The sequence below is a fragment of the Papio anubis genome, chromosome 12, assembly GCF_008728515.1.
Source record: "Papio anubis isolate 15944 chromosome 12, Panubis1.0, whole genome shotgun sequence".
Lineage (NCBI taxonomy): Eukaryota > Metazoa > Chordata > Mammalia > Primates > Cercopithecidae > Papio > Papio anubis.
The window spans coordinates 63,737,379-63,763,370 of record NC_044987.1 but is presented as its reverse complement, the minus strand read 5'-3'; the positions used below and the strand labels follow the sequence as shown (position 1 = coordinate 63,763,370).

Genomic DNA, 25,992 nt, shown 5'->3' with positions numbered 1-25,992 from the left:
TATGGCTCCATAGTATTACATGGTGTTTCTATAGCACATTTTCTTTAACCAGTCTATCACTAATAGGTATTTAGGTTGACTTCATGTCTTTGCTATTGTGACTAGTGCTGCAATGAACATGCACATGCATGTGCCTTTACAATAGAACGATTTTTATTCTTTTAGGTATATACTCAGTAATGGGATTTCTTGGTCAAATGGTATTTCTTCCTCTAGGTCTTTGAGTAAATGCCGTAACTTCTTCCACAATGGTTGAACTAATTTATACTCCCACTAAGAGTGTAAAAGTGTTCCTTTTTCTTCCCAACCTTGCCAGCATCTTTTGTTTTTTGACTTTTCAGTAATAACCATACTGATTAGTGTAAGACAGCATCTTGGCCGGGCATGGAGGCTCACATCTGTAATCCCAGAACTTTGGGAGGTCAAGGTGGGGGCAGATCATGAGGTCAGGAGTTCGAAACCAGCTTGGCCAACTACTAAAAATACAAAAATTAGCCAGGCATGATGGCGCACACCTGTAACCCCAGCTACTCAGGAGGCTGAGACAGGAGAATCGCTTGAACCCAGGAGGTGGAGGTTGCAGTGAGCCCAGATCACATCACTGCACTCTAGCTTGGGCAACAGAGCGAGACTCCATTAAAAAAGAAAGAAAGAAAGAAAAAGGACAGCATCTCATTGTGGTTTTGATTTGCAGTCCTCTAATGATCAGTGATGTTGAACTTTTGGTCATATGTTTGTTGATCACATGTATGTCTTCTTTTGAGACATGTCTGTTCATATCCTTTGCTCACTTTTTAATGGGGTTGTTTTTTTCTTGTAAATTTGTTTAAATTCCTTATAGATATTAGATATCAGATGCATAGATTGCAAAAGTTTTGTCCTTTTCTTCATGTTGTCTATTTTCTCTGTTGATAGTTTCTTTTGCTGTGCAGAAGCTCTTTAATTATTTCCCGTTGGTCAATTTTTGGTTTTGTTGCAATTGCTTTTGGCATCTTTGTCATGAAATCGCTCCCCGTGCCTATGTCCTGAATGGTATTGCCTAGGTTTTCTTCTGGGATTTTTAAATTTTGGGTTTTACATTTAAGTCTTTAGTTCATCTTGAGTTGATTTTTGTGTATGGTGTAAGGAAAAAGTCCAGTTTCAGTTTTCTGCCTGTGGCTAGCCAGTTCCCCCAGCACCATTTGTTAAATAGGGAATCATTTCCCCATTACTTATTTTTCCATGTTCTCCCTGTGAAATGTCCTGATGACTCCTGCTTACAAGCTCAGGAGCAAATGTCAAAGATCAGATGGTTGCAGGTGTGTAATCTTCTTTCTGGGTTTTCTGTTCTTTTCCATTGGTCCATATGTCTGTTACTGTACCTGTACCATGTTATTTTGGTTACTGTAGCCTTGTAATATAGTTTGAAGTCAGGTGGCATAATGTCTCCAATTTTTTTCTTTTTGCTTAGGATTGCCTTGGCTATTCAGGCTCTTTTTTGGTTCCATATGAATTTTAAAATAGTTTTTATAATTCTGTGAAGAATGCCAATAGTAGTTTAATGGGAATGGCATTGAATCTATAAATTGCTTTGGGCAGTATGACCATTTTCATGATATTGATTCTTCCAATCCATGAGCATGAAATGTTTTCTCATTTGCTTGTGTTTTCTTGTTTCCTCGAAAGTCTCATAGGTTTTTGTTATCAACAAGGTATCATGGATATAATAGAAACCTTAGATTCTTAATTGCTTTAAGAGATTTGTTGTGTTTTTAAATTTTCTTTTATTTTTAGTAACTTGTATGAATTTAAACTGAAATTTGTCTTCTCAAAATAAATCTCTTGCACTAATTGTTGCCACTGATCATTTCAGATCACTCATATTTCACATTATTACACTAAGTGTAACCACTGATTACTTCCAGATCATTTTATTTGTATTCCACTTTCTTAGCCTGGCTTCCTAGGAATTGCCCATGAGTATACACATCTTGATGGTATGCCAATATTGAGGCAGAAATTGCTGTTGAAACCCTTCAGTCAGAAACATTTGCACTGATTGATTTGAGTGGTGTGTGTAGCATACATTTAATATTCAACCAGTTTTCAAGTCTCTCTTTGCTTTCTCATGCCAGAAAGCTCTCTTGAGTTTCTCTCACATGTTTGAAAACTTTCTCACAAAGCCAGAGATATATGGAGAGCCCTTCCATAACAATAATTTCCAGGTTCTCCCTGTAAAATGTCCCGATGACTACTAAAACTGGATGGTGCTTGTTTACTCTAATTTCTGAGTTTCCAGTCTGGCTAACTAAGGTTTGCTTTTTCTTTTCTGTACCAAGCGAGTTCGCAACCGTTCGGTAGCACAACTGCTGGTTTGTCAACCACTCCCAACCTTGGTAAAGTCCATCGCTGAAACAATTACTTCCTTCTTACCTCCCTCCCGTCAGAGGAGTGAGGAGGAGGAGAAGAAGAAGGCAGCCAGGCTAGGCTAGAAGAAGAAGAAGAAGAAGAAGAAGAAGAAAAGGAAGAAGAAGAAGAAGAAGAAGAAGAAGAAGAAGAAGAAGAAGAAGAAGAAGAAGAAGAAAGGAGAAGGAGAAGGAGAAGGAGGAGAAGGAGGAGAAGAAGAGGAAGAAGAAGAGGAAGAAGAAGAAGAAGAAGAAGAAGAAGAAGAAGAAGAAGAAGAAGAAGAAGAAGAAGAAGAAGGAGGAGGAGGAGGAGGAGGAGGAGGAGGAGGAGGAAGAAGAAGAAGAAGGAGGAGGAGGAGGAGGAAGAGGAGGAGGAGGAGAGGGAAAGGGGTGGGGGAGGCGGAGGAAGAAGAAGAAGGAAAAGAATAATAATTTGACAATGGCAGGAGAGTGGTATTTTGGCCTGAAGTTGTAAAGGCTTTGAAGAATGAATGTTTCTCAACATGTTGCCTGTTTTAGTTAGTTTTCATAGAGTCAATTTTTTTTAAGTTTTTTTTTGGTTCATATATTCCCCCTTTTTGAGCAAAGAGGATTCATTAGTTCTACTTCAGAGGAAATTTCCCTTCCTAATAATTATTTTTCATGCTTTAGAGTGTTTTGCATTAAAATTAAGCAAAGAAATTAGACAAATACTGGCTAATTTCTTTTTCCTAATGAAAAAGGAAACCAGATCTCTGATGCTAGTAGAGATAATCAAGCAGAGGAAAAAATAAAGTGTCATAATTTGGAAGCTATGAAAGAATATGTGAGGCCTCTGGCAATTAATTTATAATTTTATTAATAAATAAATTTAAAATGAGAATAGTCTATGCTTATATGACTTCCATCAGGCCTATTTGGTTGTATAAATGCTGATGGGAAGGAGGAGGAATAGCTGGACTTCACCAGTAGAACTCATTTAATAATAGCTAACAAGGAATGCTGAATGAATGAGTGGTTAAATAACTTTCCCTAAGTCCAACAAGCTGACAAAATTAAAGCTGTAAATTAAAACACGGTATATAAGACTCATGAACTCTGTTCTTTTTATTATATTTAACCATTTTAGATATGGACAGGAAGACCTTTCATGGATTAAGCTCCTGATAATAGGAAATTACTGGGATAATATAGGAGTCTTTCTGAAGTTGACTCTAGCAGTGGCATTAGTTTCTGTGACATGGAGGAGTCAAGGCCTGATACCTTCAGGGAAGTTCAAGCCACCAGTTTAACACTCAGGGGGAGTTGCATCAAGTGTTTTTAGTTCTATCCCCAACAGTATTTCAGACAGAAATATTCACAATTTTTTATTAAAAATGTATTGACACACATTATAAAGCCCTAGCTCTTAATGTTTATAGCATGCATTGTCTCTTTTCAGTTGTAGTACACAGTGGGGAAGAAATGGGTTTAGAAATTAAAAATAAATGAATAGCCTTCGGCCATATAATCTCAATCATGCCTAAACTAAAGCATCACCACAAGAACTGTTTATATGGGACTTTTGTTTTCTGTTGTGATTATGTGAATATGCCTGTGATGGAAAATAAATGAGATCAAAAGGGCATAAAGATGTGATAGAAAAGATCTGTGAACAATTTAAGGCCTGACCACACAGAGCCACAGACTAGAGAAACCAGCTGTTCCTGTATTTTTAAGAATTACCTCATTAATGCAAAACATCCTTACAGAGAAATACATTAAATTAAATGCAAGAAATTATACATGAGGTATTGGAATAACAATTCAGAAAACCAAAGAAGTTTAGCAAATTCAAAGAACATTTTTTTAGATGCTCCTGATAGGCAGAGTCCAGACAATCATTCTATCCATTCCAAACAACAGTAAACTCCAGCTCTGTTTCATGGCAAATTGCAACACTATGTCATCATTGAGACTGAGACTGGCTTTGGAGTGAGAAGACCTCCACTGAAATTGGGCTGGAACTGTAAATCTTACTTAGTGATTAAACATGATTCAAATCAGTGTGTGTTTGCGCATGCATACACATGCAATTGTGTGCATGTACGTGAGTTCACACCTGGCTAAGACTATGCAAATAAAATTAAAATGAAGAAAAATTTTGCATAAATGTTGACTGAATAGAGGACAGTTTGACAGATAAAGGAAGGGTTTAGAATCCTTAGGGAAATTAGGAAGGTATAGCTCAAGTGGCACTACATAACACCCTTCATGGGAGTTCTTTCAGAGAAGTTGTGAAATTCTTGGAGAATCTTGATGACTCTAGACATCAACAGAGGTTTGAGCAGTCTTATAAGGGCCTCTACATGCTAGTCTCAGGAAAGGAAAGAAACCAAATTAATTCTGAACCATAGCACCAGGTTGATAAAGGTAATAAATTAATCTTAAAAGATTTTTTCCATGTCCTCTACATAGCAAGCTCTGTGTAAGATTATTTAGGACATTTTTAAATTAAATCCTCACAAAGATTCTAGAGAGGAATGTGATAAGGACAGATGAGAATAGTGTATAGAGTGTCATGTGGTGGTAGAAAGCAAAGATGGAAAGAAAAGGTAAAATGCAGGTGTTGTTATTAGGAGTGAAAGAAGAAGACATACACTATGGGGAGGACGTAGTGCAAGGCTAGGCATAAAATAAAGATGGAATGGAAGAATGTATAAGAATTTCATTGGGAGATAGAGAAAGGAGGTGTCTGGAAATTAAAGAAGATTAAAAGAAAGAATATGAAGAATGGAGACAAGAATGAAAAAAAGAAGATGAGGGTGAAACACTGATTCAGGTAAGGAAAATCAGAGTCAAAAACAGTAAAACATCAGGGATAAACAAGAATCAACTATTTGCATGGAAGAACAGCATTTCAGCAGGTCCTCAGGACTTCAGGAATGTTAAAGATTTTTCAAGTAGGTCCCAAGAAAAACCACTAGTAGGGATGAACCAGCTGGTCGTTCCCACCTGAAAACCACAAGAATGGCTGTGGATACAGAACAGCAGGCCCAAACAAGTGAAGGCTCTCATTTAACATTTAAAGTAAAACAAAACCCCTCCTCAGAGTGCAGGCAGAAGGTTAGGCAGGCATCACAAAGTGCTTTGTTTAGATCTCACCATTGTGATTTCTGGGAGGGAGGGGCCCAAATTTTGTTAGAAAGACACAACACAACAAGTATGAGTGGACTACACTACCTTTCAAAAATTCTTCTGTATCTAAGATACCCAAATCTGTAAAATAACTTATTAGCAGTCACGTTTTTCTAACAGAAAATCCTCATCCTAGAGCAAAGAAACGAGGCAGAAAAGGTAGGGAAACTACTTGTTCTTACATGCCTGATCTCATTCCTACTTCAGAGCTCCCAGATGAGATTTTGAAATGTTTTTTGCTCTTCTCGCAAGTACCTAGGCGAGAACAAAGACACCATAGTACCTCTCACAGACTCCCAATTTTAAGTTTTTGTCTGTGGTCTCAGAAAAATAGATTTTTCTCTTTGTTGAAGATTTTTAATTCATCTGCAGGAGATCAGAACAGAGTTTGAGGGATTATAAGACTTCTCTTCTGAAAGAAGATTGACGTTCAGTCATCCATATTCACCCATTCATTGTTTTATGTCTTAATTGCACTAATATGGAAAAAATTAACAATGCCTTGCATATGCTCAATGAGGTGATGAACCATAAAACACTCCTTTACTTCAGGAAATTTTAACTTCTAGTAGGAGAGATGGACATTAAACAAATACATACACAATGTTTAACTATACTCACTGATAAGAAGGAAGAGCCCAAAAATATGAAAACAACATATGAGGAAACCTTAAGCTACTATGGGTATTTGGAATCGGCATAATTGGGAAGGATAGCTAGGCTTTGCTTAGGCAAAGAAGAGCTTCACGAGGGGTGAAGAAAAACATAAAAACCTGGAAAGAATTCATGGAGAAACGCTATATCAGGAAGTATCTCACTGGGACCCAGGAACTTAAAAACTGCAAATTTGGCTGGATTAAAGAGACTGAAGGGGAGAGTAAATGGTGTGAGTCGGTGCTAGAGAGGTAGGTAGGGGTTGAATCTCGCTTTACATTGAGGGCTAAGATAAGGATTTAGAGCTTTGTTCTAAGTACATTGGGAACCCTTAAAGGAGTTTTATTTGAAATAAATAAATGAGATTTATATTTGTTCTAAAAAAGTCTAGTCTAACTGCCGAATGAAGAATGTATTAGAAAAGGGCACTCATGGATACAGAAAGATCAGTTAGGGAGCCTGAAAGAACTGGGCTAAGTATTACCTTATACCTTATATGTGGTTGTTTATGAGCCAATAAGCTTTATTTTCTTCTAGCTATCTTAAAATGAGACTATGGAAAATTATAAATTGTTTAAATTTCTAAAGATTAAATGTTAAATAGAATAATTTCATCCAATAATGTGTCTATTTGCATATGTAATTCATTACAATTATCCTTACAATAGATATCCAGGATACATACTCTCTCTCTCTCTCTCTATATATATATATATATACACACACACACGAACATATTAGATTTAAAAAAGGCAAAAACTGCAATTACTTTTGCACCAACCTAGTATATTTATGTGTATGTGTATATAGAAGTATGTATGTGTATACTTGGAAGCTGTATGTATCTATATGTATATATGTATGTATCTGTATGTATCTATACATATATATACATATATATAAAATATCCTCATACATCCTCATACACATGGATTTATGTGGATGTAGGTTGTGATGACAGTGGGATTGTATATAGTCATGTGTGTGTTGTGATGGTATTGTGAGGTTTTTTAGTGGGGTTTTTAAAAATTATTTAGCAATATGCTCTATGTTATTAAGACCTTGGTTATGTCTATTTCTTTTCTGCTAAACCTTGAAAACTATATGAGGAGGATATATCAAAGGAGACAGCAAAATTCTTTACGGTCTAAACACTGGATGTTTACTCTTGTTTCCATTTTTCAAATAAAGAAATTTATTCCAAAAGAAGGGAGGTAATCACATGTGACTGTGTAGGAAGGAAAAAGACAAAGTGTTAGAAGTATCATCTAAAAGTTGTTTTTTAACTTTATTCTTTCCTCTGCTATTCTACCTATGTATTCATAAAGCCATTGTTCTGTCCATATGAGAATATATATTCTATTTAGGAGCTGCGAACCAAGTGGAAGAGTCTAGCCCCACCGATGGTGAGAACAACATGATGAACTTGAATGCATCATATGCCAACCGCCATAGTTTCATCTTGACAGGTATCCCAGGAATGCCAGACAAGAACTCATGATTGGCCTTTCCCCTGGGATTTCTCTACACACTCACACTCCTGGGAAATGGTACCATCCTAGCTATCATCAAGGTGGAGCCGAGTCTCCATGAGCCCATGTACTACTTCCTCTCTATCTTGGCTCTCACTGACGTTAGTCTCTCCATGTCCACCTTGTCCTCCATGCTCAGCATATTCTGGTTTAATGCCCCTGAGATTGTTTTTGATGCATGCATCATGCAGATGTTCTTCATCCATGTATTTGGAATAGCAGAATCAGGAGTCCCAGTGTCCACGGCCTTTGACAGATTTGTGGCCATCTGAAACCCATTACACTATGCTTCCATCCTCACTCACAGTGTTATTGGAAAGATTGGAATAGCTGTCCTCATCCGGGCAATCTGTGTGGTCTTCCCTGTGCCCTTCCTTATAAAGCATCTACCCTTCTGCCATTCCAATGTCTTGTCTCATTCATATCATCTTCACCAAGATATGATGTGGCTAGCTTGTGCCAGCACCCATGTCAACAGCCTCTATGGCTTCATGTCGTCATCTTCACACTGGGGCTCGATGCCCTCCTCATTCTAATGTCTTATGTACTCATCCTGAAGACTGTGCTGGGCATTGCCTCCAGAGGTGAAAGGCTCACAACCCTCAGCACCTGCCTCTCTCACATGTCTGCCATGTTCCTCTTCTATGTTCCTTTTATTGGTGCCTCCATGATTCACAGATATGGGGAACATTTATCACCAGTAGTGCACATGCTCATGGCCAATATATACCTACTGCTCCCCGCTGTGCTAAACCCCATTGCCTACAGTGTGAAGACCAAGCAGATTCGAAGAAGGATCATTCAAGTGTTCCAGAGGAGAAAAAATAGGGTCTAGTAGAATAGAATCATGTGTAAGAAGTAGAGTAAGTATCCACCGGAAGAATTAATTATTTAATTTTCCACAGTTACGGTGCATCAAATTTTGTACATCTGGGGAAATGCAGGAATGGGTAAGGCTTGTGGGTGAAGATACATAACAGGTCATTTTTGTTCTGTATATACCGTATTTTGGAATGTGTGCATTTTGACATATGGTATCACAAAATCTAAATCTAATTCATTAAGTAGCTTCACACTTTTCTTTGACACTGGAGATGAGCATCAGTGAGAACAAATTATCACATTCATCCAGATAACACTTATGTATGCTTATTCATAAAATATTAAGTTATATTTTACCCTTGGTTATCAATTTAATAATAATTACAGTAAGAAAGATTCAAGAAGTCCTATAGCAAGACCAAAGGTCTTGGTATCTGATATATATTTTTTTCTTAGAGTAAGGAAAAGTGTTATAGGATCAAAAATTTATCTTTATGTTTAGGCAGTTATTGGTTATGGATATCTGTGATGAAATAAAAGTGGGCATATCTGTGGTTCCTTGATGCATACTTTTTTCCCTTTCTATGGCATCACTTTTTTACATATTTATCATAGTTCTAGTTTCTTGCCACATACTTAGTAGACTAATAGGTGTTCTGCCTTTACTCTTTTGACTCAGCATAAGTGACATTAATTTTGCTGTGTACTAGAGGATGCAGTAAAATGTTACTGAGTAAAGTTATTCCTGGGTTTTGTGTAAGGCAAGTGAAGATTCTCAGCATAGAGAAATTTAAAAATTGAAGGTACACAAATGTGGGTATATGTGCAATATGTCTGTGCAGTGAGTCTAGTACATGCTTTAGGAATTGTGTTAATCATTATACAACAAAGTTGCTAGAGTGATTACTTATTCATTCAATAGATATTCATTGAACACTGATGAAATGCCAGTCATGATGCTAGACCATGGAGATACAGGGGAAAATACAGCAATTTTCTGCTCAAACTTTGGATGATTTTTCTGCAGAAAAAGATGCATACAGACAATTACAAGGCAATTACCTATTACACTGTAATATCACATTTAATTTGTTAATATGAAAATATGCTAGCAGATTTTATAGAGCATATCAGTAAATTTCCCCAACAACTTTGGGAAAAAGCATTAATCAACATTTACATGTGAGGGAAATGGGACTTAGAGTCATTGAGTAACTATTCAAGGTCATACAGTTTCCAAGTGACAGAGCTAGATTCAAAATATGTGATTGTATTGTTTGGCCCAAATGAATTGCATTTCTAATTTTTTACAAGTCTATCTCTCCGTACAAAATCGTAAGGACCGAGTTCAGTGTTAGGCTTTGTGTCTTCTCCATGCCCTGCATGGGTGCTCAATATGTTCTTCCTGCTCAAAAAAAAAAAAAAAAAATCCTACTTTTGAGAAAAATCCTACTTTTGAGTAGAACGTTTTCTGTGTTTCAGACCCCTTTTCAATAGATCTGTGCACTCAAGTACCCCTGCCAAGGAGGAATTTATAAATATACAGGCTTCCTTGTGTACACATAAATGCTTTCTCTGTGTTGGGATGTAGGCACGCCTGATCATTGATTGCTCCCTTATTCTGAGAAGAGAGGAAATAGAGACAAACTTGATGGAGTAAGGAAGGGCAGAAACTTCTCTAGTCACACACTGAGGAAAGGCCTGAGCTGGGACTCCTGGGAGATGCCAGGTCTCCTGCTTCTGCAGTGCTTCTCCTCCTTTGCTACACCTAAGGCAATCTCAGCCCTGTTGTCCAGGAACCTTGCGAAAAGGATAATACCTCAGGGCTAATTTCTTCTGTAGCTGCTACTAGACGAGTTGCCATTGCCGATGAGCCAACTGCTCAGTGAGAGCGAGAGCTCCCAGAGAAGCAATACTGGGGCTTACTCACTTTTAAAAATGCTATCTGAGACCTCTTTAGAACACAATATTCATCATTCACGTATTTCTTCATGTAACAAATGAACTTGTCCTATTAATACTTATGCCATTACAGGCCACTAAGTGCTGGGCATGCAGTAGTAAGAGTGATTTAGTGGACACATTTAAAACAACTTCAATTAATTATGAAATTTTTTTAAAAATATGGCTGTTGAGGGCTAGTAAAACAGAAGACACATTAAAGAGTTCCTTGAAGTTCCTGAAGAAATGAATGAATGGATGAATTTTCCCCATGCCTTGTGCTATTCAATAAAACTATCTTCATAAAGTTGATAACTCAAACCACCATCCCAGTTGGTCCACAGCCTATGTGACCACATGTTAGGCTTCTCTATTCCTTTCCCAGAGCAACATTTACCCCTCCTGGAACAGACTTTCCCTTCCTAATGTCTTGTCCATACCTTCCTGCTGCAGAGACCGTGCGCTATGATTGCCCTGTTTCTGGTGCCAAGAGAACTCCTGCTGCAAATCTGGCTTAAACATCCACTGAGCCCTTTCCACTCAGTCAGGAAACCAATTAACATGGGGAGATAGAGTGAGAAGGCATCCTGCTTCTCTTTCTTCCCTGTAGGCCTTGGTCCTTTTTTCAAAGCATGAGATTTCAAATGGAGCTGGCACATTCAAGAAGCAGAAATTGGCACAAGTAAAATTTATCTTTTATTCTCTCCCTGCGGAACAGTTTTCTACAACTTCAGGGGCATCATTAAATTGAATGACAATGTGAATTCCTCCTCAGAGTTATGTAGTCCACAACCTTTTGCTTACACATTTCTTTAAGACTTTTACCTGATTTCTTAGAGAGACTCAATTCCCACCTAGTGGCTCTGTTTATTTACTTATGTGTTTACTGTTTTCCCACCTTTTGAGTTTTTCTATTTTCTGGCTCAGAAAGAAACCCAAAGTTGCTACTTGGATTCCTTGGTTTCTGTTTCCTCATCTACAAGGGATATTTGGATGAGTTCATTTACATATTATACATGTCTTCCATGATGGCCACACTTAGGATAGACACGTGGAGAACTGAAAACCACAAACTGAGAGCCCAGCCTCATCTGGGGTAGAGACGAAGTAAAGGGAAGGGCCATGCTCTGCAAAATCAGGCAGCACATTGCCTGGGCCTTTCTTTCCTTCCCTCTCTGGCTTTCAAACCTCTGACCTCAGTAGACAGAGTAGGAAGAGCCAGTGACTTCAGGATTTGTAGGCCAAAATTAAACATTAAAATTTTTAATGTCAAGGTGGGATAACAGGACCTCACACTCCTGCTGCCTTCAGCCTAGTCATTTTCTTGGGGAGATTTGGGCCATAGGCCTACCCACACAGCATAAACACCAACAATAATATAAAGCAAACATTATCTGAGACAAGTCTTAATTAATTTAGAAGTTTATTTTGCCAAGGTTAAGGACATGTCAATGACACAGCCTCAGGAGGCCTTATTGACCTGTCCCAAGGTGATCAGGCTACAACTTGGTGTTATACATTTTGGGGAGACATAAGACATCAATCAATACATGTAAGGTGTACGTTGGTTCAGTCTGGAAAGGCAGGGCAACTGAAAGTGGGGGCTTCCAGGTCACAGGCAGATTCATAGATTTTCTGATTGGCAATTGATTATTATCTAATGACCTGGAATCAATAGAATATATTGTCTGGGTTAATATAAGGAGTTGTAGAGACCAAGGTTTTATCACACAGATGAAACCTCCAGGTATCTGGTTTCAGAGAGGACAAATTGGAAATGTTTCATATCAGACTTAAAGAGTCTGTTCTACCAGTCTTAAGGTCTGTGTTGATGTTAATGGTAATGAGGCATGCCTGACTTCACCTTCTCATCATGGCTTGAACTAGATTGACAGGTTAACTTTAGAATGCCCTTAGTTGAGAGGAGGGATCCATTCAGATGGTTTGGGGGCCTAGGATTTTATTTTTGTCTTAAAATACTTAACATGCAGAGTATTGAAAGTATGTGTTTTAGGTCTTTACTGGCATGTGCCTATCACCTCCCTTGAATAGAAAGATATTGCTTCCCACATACTTATTGATGCCTCCTCTGTGTTAGGATTTGCCAACATCTGAGGTAAATAAAGCAACATTTTTCTTCATGGTGGATAAGACATAGAGGCACACACAGAGCCAGATCATTAGGATATAAAGAAGTCAGTAAGTATGATGAGAGTAGAATGGAACAGGCACTGTAGGAGGGCAGAGGTAGGGTTCTAAGGAAGACCTGTAAACTTTATCTCTACATCCCAGGCACCACGCATTGCACTGGGTACACAGCCACTGGTCAAAAAATGCTTGTTGATTTGAGTATGAAATGTCAGCATCCTAATAGTACTGTGCTTGGTTCTGTGCAGAGTAGACATCACTGAGGAGGCATTGCCCTTTGGAAAATACTCTAGAACTGAACCCTGACATCACAGTATGATTCTGAGTAATGTTTAAAAACCACAGTAAGCTGACTTACTGGAGTCCACCTTTGAGATGTTCTATCTGGCCTCTCTTAGTCACTATGATCATAGATTTGTGTTATTTGAGGGAAGAGAGGCACTGTGGTGACGCTGCCCATTAACACATGGAAAATGGAGTCCCTCACTCAATGTACTCACTTGAGAGCTTTTGTGAATGAGTATAGACACACTCTAGGTTAGTTACATATTTCATGTCATGGACACTGGGAATCTTCAAGTTGTAAGGAAGAGAATTGTCTATTTTCATTGATTCAGAATACCTAAGGTAGCTTACAATCATGATAGTACAACACATCTTAAATAATAGTTTCAATATTGGAGCTAAAACTGTAGAAATTCAGTATTTTGATTTTGGGTAGAAATCACACAAACTAGATGCTATGTTTGTCAGTTTCTTTCATTCCTGATTCTATCCCCATTCTCCAGCAAAATGCTGGGTGCAGAGTAATTGCTTAATATATTGCTTGAATAGGAATTTAAAATGTTACAAACATTTTAATTTTTATAGAAAGAGGTGAGTCAGAGACAATTTGCTATTTTATAACAAACCTATCTTATTTGACAATGTGTTAGTCCATTCTCGTAATGCTGTGAAGAAATACCTGAGATTGGATAATTCATTTTGAAAAAGAGATTTAATTGGCTCACAGTTCTGCAGGCTGTGGAAGCATAACAGTTTCTGCTTCTGGGGAGGCCTTAGGAAACTTACAATCATGACAGAAGGTAAAGAGAAAGTAGGTACATCTTACATGGCCAGAGAGGAAGAAAGAGTAAGAGGGGAGGTGCTACACAGTGTTAAATGACCAGATCTCATGAAAACTCACTCACTATTGCAACCAAAGGGGATGGTTCTATATCATTCATGAGAAACAGCCCCCGTGATCCAATCATTTCCCAGCTGGCTCCACCTCCAACGTTGGGGATTACAATTTGACATGAGATTTGGGTGGGGGCAAAGATTCAAACCAAATCACACAGCCTCCTTCAAAATGTTACTTCAGTGCAGACAATGAAAGGAGTCCTTAAGACTGAAAGTTCTGGCACTATAGTCAGTTTTGGGGGAGTGAGGCATGAGTATATTTGCAAATGCCAACTTTTGGACAGTACTGGAATTGTTGGGGCAATGTATCAAATCAGAAACATTCAAATTCGTCCATTCACGTGCCTTTCTTTTTTTTTCTTTTTCTTCTTTTTTTTCATGTGTGTGCTAGGTTTTAGAATAAATGAGTGAGAAACAGCACTACTCTCTTATGAAAATTATATTCAAGTCATAGGGACAGATGATAGATAAATAATAAAAATTTGAGATTGTGGTAAGTGATAAGTTGGAAACAGGATACGTGAATTGACAGAAAAGTTGCATGGCTCAGGAGCTGGTGAAGACAAGTGGGTGAGGAAACCTCTAGGAGAAGGTGGCATTAGTTGAGATCTGAAGGATAATAATGGGAGCCATAACGCCCTCTAGAAGAACAACTGGGGCCACTGGAGAAATAAGAGCAAAGACTTAAGACAGACGAGCCATTAATGTGTTTCGAAGTATAAAAATAGTAGAAGGGCTAGAGCAAAGAAGAGAAGCATCACTATATTAGTAAAGGCATGTTGAAAATATGGAATATACTGCTCAGCAAAATCAGGAAATGTACTAATATGCACAACAGCTTGAGTGAAACTTTATACACATGAAAGATGACAGACTCAAAATAATAAATCATCTATTCTTCTATTGATGTACAGTCCTAGGGCCATAAGAATTAATCTATAGTGAAAAAATCATATGAAAGTTTCCCTGGTTGAGGTGGAAGGGGGCTGACTAACTACAGTGGGGAAGGAGAAATCTTTATTAAATGATTGCAATGTTCTTCATCTTGATTGAGGAACTGGTGGCTGCACAGGTGTTAGAACTCATCAAAATGTGTATAGAAACATTAAAATGTTATCGTTGCAAGTTATACAGTAAGAAAGCTAATTTTAAAAAGAGAAAGAGAAAGAGAAATTTTCTCATTCACTAATTTACAGATAGAGAGAAATTGTCCTTTTAACTCTGAAATTTGGGAAGGATGAAAATGCTCCTCAGAACACCCATTCTTTTGGGGGAATATCTTCAGACTTCAACATAATCTGTTTTTTTTCTGGAAGAGGCAAACCTGCTCCTGAATCCACTCAAAGCACCTTAATCTAATTTTGGCTTTAGAAACATAAGACCGTGAATTCTAGAACCTTCTTCATTGGCTTTCTCAGAAAGAGCTGTGAAAGGTTGACAGTTCAAGTCCAATGAATTGAAAGCAAGCATGCTTTTAAAAATGGTTTAAAATGTTAATTAAAAAGAAATTACCATGAAAATATGTTATTAAAATTTCTAATAGCTTTCCTATCACCTTAAACCATACAATATATTCCATTCAGAAGAGAAGATCTTCCTCATTCTTTCCAAAAACTTCTGCTTCATTCTGAAATCCGTTGTCCTAGGGGAATAAGAAAATGTTGGAAAAGAGAGACCAACACTTCAGCTCACCCCATTGTTAGTTAGCAGCCTGAAGAAGCTGTGATCCAGCAGCAATTTTACATCTGGATCCCTGAGCTTCAATGGCTCTCATCTATGCCACTGTCTGTCATCCTCTCAGATTGTCCATCCTATCTCACTAAACTTTGGCACTGAATTAATCCCTTACCTGTGTTTCTGTTGTTATTTTCATGACTTTTTCCCATACTAAAATTAAACATTCTCAATTGAAGATATTTTTAAAAAATACACTAAGGCCCAAAAAGAAAATGAAAATATTACAAGCCTCACTACTCCGAATAGTTTTTACTTTGATTTGGATGTATTTCTTGAATCTCTTTTTGTGTATATGCATTCCATTTTAGAATTGGCATCAAGTCTTAAAGACAATTCTTTATCTTTTTTCTAAACATAGCATATCTTCATCACTTACTACATCTTTAGATACTTGTTGCAAATGTCAGATATTAAAAGGCATCTAATATTCAATTGCACATTGATTCATCTGGTTTCTTACAGGACAATATATATATGTTTTAATTATACTTTAAGTTCTAGGGTACATGTGCACAACATGCAGGTTTGTTACATATGTATACATGTGCCATGTTGGTGTGCTGAACCCATTAACTCATCATTTGCATTAGGTATATCTTCTAATGCTATCCCTCACCCCTCACCGCTCCCCCCTCCCCCCCCATAGGACCTGGTGTGTGATGTTCCCTTTCCTGTGTCCAAGTGATCTCATTGTTCAATTCCCACCTGTGAGTGAGAATATGCGGCATTTGGTTTTCCGTTCTTGTGATAGTTTGCTGAGAATTATGGTTTCCAGCTGCATCCATGTCCCTACAAAGGACACGAACTCATCGTTTTTTATGGCTGCATAGTATTCCATGGTGTGTATGTGCCACATTTTCTTAATCCATTCTGTCACTGATGGACATTTGGGTTGATTCCAAGTCTTTGCTATTGTGAATAGTGCTGCAATAAACATATGTGTGCATATGTCTTTATAGCAGCATGACTTATATTCCTTTGGGTATATACCCAGTAATGGAATGTGTAGGAAGAATCAATACTGTGAAAATGGCCATACTGCCCAAGGCAATTTATAGATTCAGTGCCATCCCCATTAAGCTACCAATGACTTTCTTCACAGAATTGGAAAAAACAGGACAATATTTGACTGGTTTTCTGTTGGGTTTTTATGCATAATGATTTTATGCATTACTTTGTACAGGTTTTTGCTTCCAAAATTTTGATTCTCAGAGGGGAAATTGCATATATAGATATAGATACATAGATACACATAGAGAGAATACTTTTTAACTATTTTATTTACATTTCTAAATTTCTTTTAAACGAAGTGTACTAAGTTGTACTCCTACCAGTAGTGTAAATAATGTTTTTACCTTAATCATCTGTGAAAGGTGACATTTTTTTAAAAAACATTCACTGACTTAATAGGTGAAAATATTCTTATTATTTTCTTGTGATGATGAACTGAGGCCAACAAAGTTTTTATGGCATGTCTCAGAAATCTCTTGCCCCGGGCATCCTGAAATTGTTGCTTTTGTTTCTGGAGGATAGCTGACTCACTTATGGTAAGTAATAGTCTGAAAAATATTCGTTTATGTCCCTAGATCAGTGGTGCAATTTAAGTGGTGGTCATTTTGTGACCCTTGACTCAAGGGACATTTCCACAACATCCTTGGGTAACTCTGTCCCTGATCTGTTTGGTTCTAACTCTGTAAATGATGGGGTTGAGCATGGGAGGTACCAGTAGATAGAGATTAGCAAACAGGATATGTACCACTCAGGGCACATGATGACCAAAGCGGTGGGTGAGGAAAGAAAAAAGGGCTGGGATATGAAAAGCCAAGATGACACAGATATGGGAGGCACATGTGCTAAAAGCTTTGAGGCGGGCTTCACCTGAAGGCAACTGAAGCACAGCCTTAAAAATCATCATGGCGACATACCTATGACATCACATCAAAAGCCAGCCACAGAAGGCACAAAGAGTCTAAGTACCCACAATTCTGCTTTGTATCAGCACACACAACTTCAGCACAGCCATGTGTCACAGTATATTCGGGTTGGCTTGCGCTGGCAGAAGGGCATCCAGGACACCATGAAGCAGAAGAGGCTCACCCACAGCCCTCTCAGCATCACGACGGTCCCCAGTAAAATCACGACCGATGGCACCATGAGGCTAGAGTGTCGGAGTGGGAAGCAGATGGCCACATGGCGATCCAGGACCATAGCCATGAGCACCCCCAGACTCCATAAAGAAAAGGGCATGGATGAAGAACAACACCTGGATGAGGCAGTGCATGGTACTCTCAATCTCATGAGCATGTGAAAACCAGAATGGCGACCAACATTCCTGAAGCTGGGGCGGAGGAGGAGAGGACCAGGTCAGCGATAGCCAGCATGGCCAGAAAGAGGCTACGGGCTTGTGCAGGTATCAATTCTGACGCGTGGAGGAGAGTGATATTTCCAACAACAGCCACAGCATGCATGGCAGAGAACGGAAAGGCAATCCAAAACTGGAAACTCTCCAGGCCTGGGATTCCAAGCAGGGTGAAGGACGCAGGATGAGAAGAGCTGTTCCCTGAAGCCAGCACCATGGGCTGGTTAATATGTTCTCCATTGGGAAAGTGATCTACTCTCTGCAAATAGGAATCAAAACAAGTGTTATTATTGATATGCCTTTGGATGGGACAATTGGGTAATAGGGCAATTGAGTTTAAAGATAAGGTGGGATAATTTCAACCTTTTTATTTATAAATAAAATCTTGCAACATAAAATGATACTATTCTTTATTTTATATATATATATATCATTCAAAATAGGGTAAAACAAAATGTGATCGCTGCAAGTACAGTTGTTTTTCAAGCATCAATGTTTTCTTGAAAGTAGAATCTATTAAGGAAAAAAGTCATGACAAATAACGTCATAGTAATTCTTTTCCTTCTATTCTTTAAAACTGACAGCTGATATTATCAACTTTTCGCACAGGTCTTATTTATCCCTCTGTTAAGCTGCTCGGACAACTTGTCAGGCTAGGAAGCCAGTGTGGCTTCAATGCTTATAGAAATTTATGTATTGATGTTGAGTTAGCTTAAGGGCAGTTACCATAAGGGCTTGGGCTGAAGGATAAATTACTGATCAATTACGTACCTGTAATTCAATATTTTATCCTTAGTGTAGGCCCCCCCTAAATTAGTGGTTAGCAAAGTTTTTCTGTAAAAAGTCAGATCATAAAAATTTGAGGAATTTTGAGCTACACAGTCTTAGTTACAACATATCAATTTAGCTACGGTGGTGTAAAACCATCCATAGTCAATATATAAATGAGTGAGTATGGTTGAATTCCAATAAAAGTTTACTTACAAAAATAAACTCCAAAGAGGATTTAGTCTACAGGCTTTAGTTTGCCAGCCTCTATCCTAGATAGCAAATTTTTCATGAACTCTGCCCTGAACCCTACACTACACATAGTATCTTTGTGCTTGGTACAGGGCAGGAGTTTAATTTTTAAAATCCTTAGAGAAAATAACAAATAAATATCATTATTCAATAGACTCATGATTGGATTAACAATATCCTAAATGTTCTGATAAAATCCAATTGACCTTACCTTGATGCTGTGTCCAAAAGAAAGTAATGTTCATTTCTCCTTCTAAATGTTGCACTGCTGTGTGAATGCCACCCTCTGGTGTGCACTTGCTTTACCTGGGTTACTTCTACCCACTGATTCTTGTGGTGACTACTTTCTACCTCAGAATTGATGGCACAAAGCTCACTTGGTTCTTATCCACTACCTTTTCACTATTTAAACTCAGTTGTTCTGTGTTTTGATTGAAATCCTTAGTTCTTACCTCCTTCAAAGGAAGAGGCAAGAAGAGTATCCCTTCCAATGCTCCTTAACAAATTGCCTTTGGGAACTTACAGATGTTTCATTCCCTAGACCAAATGGTTCCTTAAAAGGGCCTCATAATGCCAAAGAGGGCTTGCTTCTTTCTAATTTTCCCAAGATTTATAACAGCATGAGATAAATGGGACTCTGACTTGCTAAGTTTTGCTCTAAACCTGAAGCTTGACCATCCTATTAAGATAATAGCTGTAGGTTTGCTCAAGGCAAATACTTCTATGTAAGCTATGGTGAAAATTGAAAGCCACATATTACATAGGGTCCAGGCACTCTGTTCTATCCCTTCTGTCTGGTCTGGTCTTCCCAAACTTCTTTATATATTCTGTTTGAGCCAGGGAATTTCCTTCCACCTGCCCTTTTCCTCTTGTGTGTCACCGTCTACTTGTGAGAACACACTTCCGCAGGCTCGGGGCACTTGGAGAAACACACTCAGACCATTCTCATTGTTGCACCAGGCAATGTAAGAGGTGCTGGTTAAAGGTGCAATTTATCAAAGTGTACGATTATCTCTGAGTCATTGTACAAGGAATGACTATGTTTCAAGATACAGCACTGCAGGCTTTTAAGTTTTATTGTATCTAACGTACACAAAACCTCTGTATCTTCACTTTACAATGAGAAAAATAGGCTTCAGTGACATAATTTGCCCAAGGCCACACAATGAGTTAGTGTCTGGATGCACAACTGCACAGCCAGTGCTCTTAGTGGTACTCATGCCACCTGTGCTAGAAAATGATTAATTGGGGCACACACCCGAGTTGGGGAAAGCAGAGATTGCTGCCCTATCATGACAAAGAGACATGAAGAAGGCATTCCCAACTGCATGCTGAATTAGAGGCAGATCTGAATTTGCACCCAGGACCCCTGCTACTTCACTGGACTGGAGCCTCTAGCACAGTCTCCAATTTGGCCTCCTGGCATCTCTGGGTGTGTGCTGCTTTCTCTGGGATGATGTCTTTATTAGCTTCTGCTCATGAGACTAAATGGAGAATTCTCCTGTTCTATGCCCGCTTTAGAGGCTGGTGAGTCTTTCAACTACTTGCAAACTACAGCCCTTGCAAAAACCAGTTACTGTCTTCTGCTTTACTCTTTCCCCAGTCTCCTTAATGGCCTTTTCATAGAGCCCCATGAAGTGATGCCTCTCAGCCTTCCTCATTTCATTCTGCTGACTCTGAATTTCTGCTCTCAAATTTTCTTTTCTTGGTGGACAATGGACGAGCAGAAGTGCCCTGTGACTCAAGACCAAATTGGGAGATGGGGACCCTTGCCAAGCACCTCCCTTTTCTTTCTCCACTTTTCTCTGCTGACCCATGGAATCTAATGCCTTCACTGTTAAAAGTTCCCTTGTCTTTCTTTTCTCATAGACTTGCAGACTTAATAGAGTTAATGCTACAAGTCATGTGGAGTGGACAGAGAGCTAACCAATCCTTGGCCATTTTTGTCTAGTGTGTGGGGTTTTTAAATATGGGAAGCACAGGTAATGAGCCTACTGCTGCTTTGAGAAATTGAAATGTACATTCTCTAAAAGGTAGGAAAAGATGAACAATATAATTTCCCTTCTTGCCCAACTCTCCTTCCTCCCCTACAGTGCTATTTTTTTTTTTTTTTATTTTTGACAGGCTAGAAATCTTATGAGCCTAATGCATACTGAGAGCTGAAATGCCTTGTCCTTTTCAAATATTGTAGCCCCACTGATCACACTTTGGACTTCAGATTCAAGCTTGCTGTTTTCTAAAATAAAATCAACTTGTAAATCTTTGTGTACCTTTTGTTTAAGAAATTGGTTCTAAGAACCATCTTCTCTCACAGAGTAGAGTTCAACTTTTACCTGTGATAATGAGTTCGAGTCCCAAGAAAGTACTCACAGTCTCTGTTGGACTTCAATTACTGCACCCATTATGTGGAACTAAATACAGGCATCTGTCAGGGTGTTGCTCAAGTCAGAGAAGGGATAAAGGATAAAATAAATTGAGATCTGCTTAGAAATAGCTTCAGGGAAATTCGAACTCTGTTTTCTCACTGAGGTATCTGAAACTAAAACCAGTAATACTGGATCAGGGTAACGCTCAAAACCAACCTCCTTCTTGGAGTATTTTTGTGTGGAGGCAGTATTCCTACCTTTCTAGGCTTACCCTGGAGGACACAGTGGGAGCACCGAGTCTTCTCCCATTCTCAGAATGAAGCTCAATGGCCATTGATCTCTAGACCTGAAGCTCCCAGTGAGTCAGGCCATTCTGCACAGTTTCTCGCCTTCCTGCTTCTTAGTGTTCCATAAGTCATACTGCTTTCTGGGAAGTGAAGAGGTGGCTGAGGCACAGGGATCCACTTGCCCTGAGTTCTACTGTATCTTTGACCAAGTACAGCATGCTCATAAGCAGTTCTAAAAAGTTTCTTGGATTCAGCCTATGTCAGAGACCTCAGATCAGGACCTATTCAAAGAACTAGGTCTGTCCTTTCACTTCCCCCAAGCATCAGATCTACCACTCCCCCTGAGCCTGCTGCCTCATATTTACACCAGCCTCCTCTGAGAATGAAGACTAAAGCTAGAAGTGTTAACCCTTACATTTCCTCTCTCCTCTGCATGCACAAATGAAAAGGCAGGATATTTGAATGCTCAGAAATGTGCAAGAAATTTTAATACTACATGAGTGTGAGTTTGTCTATATATGCATGTATTTTTAGTGCAAGTATGTATATTTACAATTGAAGGGATATTTTGTGCAATATGAAAGTGTGCTGATATATCATGTAAATTGTGTGTGTCTGACAGGTATGTGCATCAGGGACTGGATTTGCATGTGAGTGTGAGCATGTGTATGAATAAGCATGTCTGTGTACAAAAGTATGAATAGTCATTTGCTATCAATATGCATAATTAGTGTGCTACCATCATACTGTGCATTCAAGGTCACTAAGTGTGCAGGTTTTGTGAAGGCACATGCCCAGCTACATACCTGATGTGTGAGGTTGAACATCATGTGTATACATATTAGTATGCCTAGTTAATGAATGTGGGGTTCATAAGGATGTGCAGCATTTCTTGGTGCATCAGGGTTTACTGAGGTAGCAATTGTTCCAAGGCCCCTCAAATCTGAGTGGGTCATTATACAAACAGGCAACGGTAATTCCAATGGAGATCATGCCACAGTCAGTTCTGAAAATTTGTGAGGCTGGAAGGCTCTCTTTGCTCAGTCTGAACAGTTGAAGCTTATATAGAGCTTTCTCTGTCTCAATCACCAAATAGGGTCCTGTTGGTATTAAAATATTTAATTTTTGTCAACACTTTCTGATTTCATTTAAATCTCATGATTGATTAGATGTCTAAAAATTTGATAAAGGAGTATTTAAAACCCTTATTTGAAAAAGGGGCAAAGCAGTCAGACTTCAGAATATGCAGCTCACAAAATACAAAACCCAACATACATCTAAAGAGAGAAAAATATACAAAAACTACCAAGGTTATCAGCTTTACATTAATGTTTTTGTGGTAGGATTGTGATCATCATAGTCACAAAGTTAATGATACATTTTCATATATCAGCCTACAAAATCTGGAATACAATTGTTCTTGCTAGAGAGTCCAGGTTACAGGGAATAGTCAAGATTTTATTATTTTAGAGATCTGGATGGCATTGATCATAGAAATTTTTGGTTTATCTCTGGTTGCAAATTATTTTTCTGTAGTTGTTTTTGACTTCTATTTATGAAATCCTCAGTATAATGAAAGCAGAACCAAGTTCAGGTCCTTTTACTTTCTTTCTTTCTTCCTCATTTCTTTTAGAGTGACTTTTCCCCCAAAACAGAATGTGACCTGTAAGACCTGCATTTCCTCATCTGACCCTTCCCCTCTTTCAAATGGAACAGTGACTCCAAGCAGACATGACATTCAGGCTCTTTGGAAAGTACTTCTCAGTTCAAGCACACTGCTTTTCAAGTTCAGTAGGGAAAGGCAGGCTAAAAAAGAGTGTGTAGTAGAAAGGTCAATCTTCCTGATTGGCCCTTCTAGAAGCCCCTCATCATTTGAGTCTTTCCAAAGCTGGTACCTCTGCAAGATGCTTTGGGGACTAGGAATCTGACTCACAGCCCTGTGCTGAAGCCCAGTCTCCATTGGGATGTACAAGGAATTCTGAGAAGTATTGAGAGTCCCAGTAAAGGTTGGTTACAATAAACTTAAAGTCTCTTCAGTCTGTAATTGTAGGGTTACAAGAGCAGGACAAGAAGGATATTTAGAAAAGACGTTTCAATGAAAGAATAGGTTGTTGAGGATGTTAACATGAGAATTCTGGAACACTTCAATAAATATATGTAGAAACCTGGGCCGCAGCCTCGGAGTTCTTATATCCTCACTTTTTTTGACCTCCATCTGCAAAATACATTAGTCAATCATGTATGGACATGGCATGGACCTTGCCAAAGCTTAGAGATACTTTTTGAGCATCTTTTCATTTAACAACAGCATCCATTTTTCTAGTTCTTTTATTCATCCCATGTTATTCCACATAATCCATTACTTACATATGTATATCAATTTACATATGATATACAACATTAAGTTTATTATATTTCATAGACTTATATAATATAGGTATTATGTACAAAGAATTAAATATAACATGTATGTGTGTGTGTGTGTATATATAGATATATATCCTTCAATCTTCTTTTCTCTTAAAATCCTTCATATAAAATTAGTACTTATAGTCAATCATTCCAGTCATACTAATATAAATAACCTTGATATCTATTTTTCTATCACAACTACCATACAAAATGTTATACTTTGGTATCCCTGTACCACTGAGCAACTGCTAGAAATAATAACACAAAATATCAGGTTGTTACTGCTCCAAGTTCATGGTAACCAACCTCATGTGGGTTTTCAAAATACCTCACAATATGTTTGCATTTATCTTTCTTTATTGAGGAGGGACACAATAATATACTGACCTCCCTGGATGAGTGTACTTGTCCCCTAAGATAAAGGAAGGATATTTTGTTGCTTCTGTGTCTCATCAGGAAGCAGAATTCCCAGGTCTGATATAGAAGATTAAGCCTCCTCAGTTTTGATCTGTGCATGTGTAAAATGAGATGACTTTTGCTTGCCTCATTTCTTCTTAACTTGCCTAAGTATGGTGCCCTCATCATCATTTTCTCCACCATCTAGGCTGAGTTACCACATTTATGTAGGGAAACCAAATCTGGTTAGAGGGGAAATATCTAGGTCTATGCCCTGCCTTTCACTAATTTCAAAGAGAATCTTGTTGATGTCAACATTGTAGTGAAGGTCTTAGTCATTGCCAGCAAACAAAAGTAAAATTTACATGTCCTGATTAGACAGTTATCCTCTTCCCCAACCCCTCCAAATTTATATGTTGATGCCCTAAGCCTCAGTTCCTCAGAGTATGACCTTACTTAGGGTCATTGCAGATATAATTAGTTAAATTAAAAAGAGGTGATACTGGAGTATAGTGAGATCCTAATCCAACATTCTTTATACAAGAATCCAAGTTCTTGTATAAAGGGGAAATTTGATCACAGATATACACACACATGTGGATGTCATGTGGACAAGGCAGAGATCAAGATGATGCATCTATAAGCCAAGGTTTCCAGCAAACCACCAGAAGGTAAGTGAGAGGTGTAAAACAGATTCTCTATCACAGCTGACAATAGGAGCCAAATGTGCAGATACCTTGACAGTGGGCTTCTAGCCTCTAGAACTGTGACACAATAAATTCTGGTTGTTAAATACACTGCTTGTAATACTCTATTATGGTAGTCCTAACAAACTAATTGCATTTTGTCATGTAACATAACATATTCACAGTTTCCAAATTAAGTCATGAATCTCTGAAAGGCTGTTATTCTATCTACCACAGGCCCTGATTTTTAAAGTGAAAAGTGAGCATCAGGGAGCTAAGGTAGAAGCCAGTCTGAAAGACTTCAGTTAATGTGGAAGCTACTTCTTGATGTTTTTCACCACTGCAAGGACCAAAACTCTGGTTATGGAATATTGTATAAAAGAGTCACGGTCTATGCCAGATGTGGTGGCTCATGCCTGTAATCCCAACACTTTGGAAGGCCAAGGCATTGGAGCCCAGGAGACCATCCTGGGCAATATAGTAAGACACTTGATCTGTGCCAAGATGACTGAATAGGAACAGCTCCAGCCTCCAGCTCCCAGTGTGAGCGACACAGCAGATGGGTGATTTCTCCATTTCCAACTGAAGTATTGGGTTCATCTCACTGGGGTGTGTTGGACAGTGGGGGCAGGACAGTGGGTGCAGCCCATTGAGAGCCAAAGCAGGGCAAGGCATCACCTCACCCGGGAAGTGCAAGGGGGAAGGGAATTCCCTTTCCTAGCCAAGGGAAACTGTGACACACAACACCTGGAAAATCGGATCACTCCCACTCTAATACTGCACTTTACCAAGGGTCTTAGTAAATGGCACAGCAGGAGATTATATCCCGCGCCTGGCTCAGAGGGTCCCATGCCCACAAAGCCTCCCTCATTGCTAGCACAGCAGTCTGAGATCTAACAGCAGGGCAGCA

The 25,992-nt window shown here is 38.6% G+C and overlaps 2 pseudogenes; one reads left to right on the top strand and one right to left on the bottom strand.

The window, feature by feature from the left end:
- Nucleotides 1-2,868: 2,868 nt before the first annotated feature.
- Nucleotides 2,869-13,569, top strand: LOC103877713 (annotated as a pseudogene).
- A 3,084-nt stretch (nt 13,570-16,653) lies between these two features.
- Nucleotides 16,654-25,570, bottom strand: LOC110741235 (annotated as a pseudogene).
- Nucleotides 25,571-25,992: the final 422 nt, after the last annotated feature.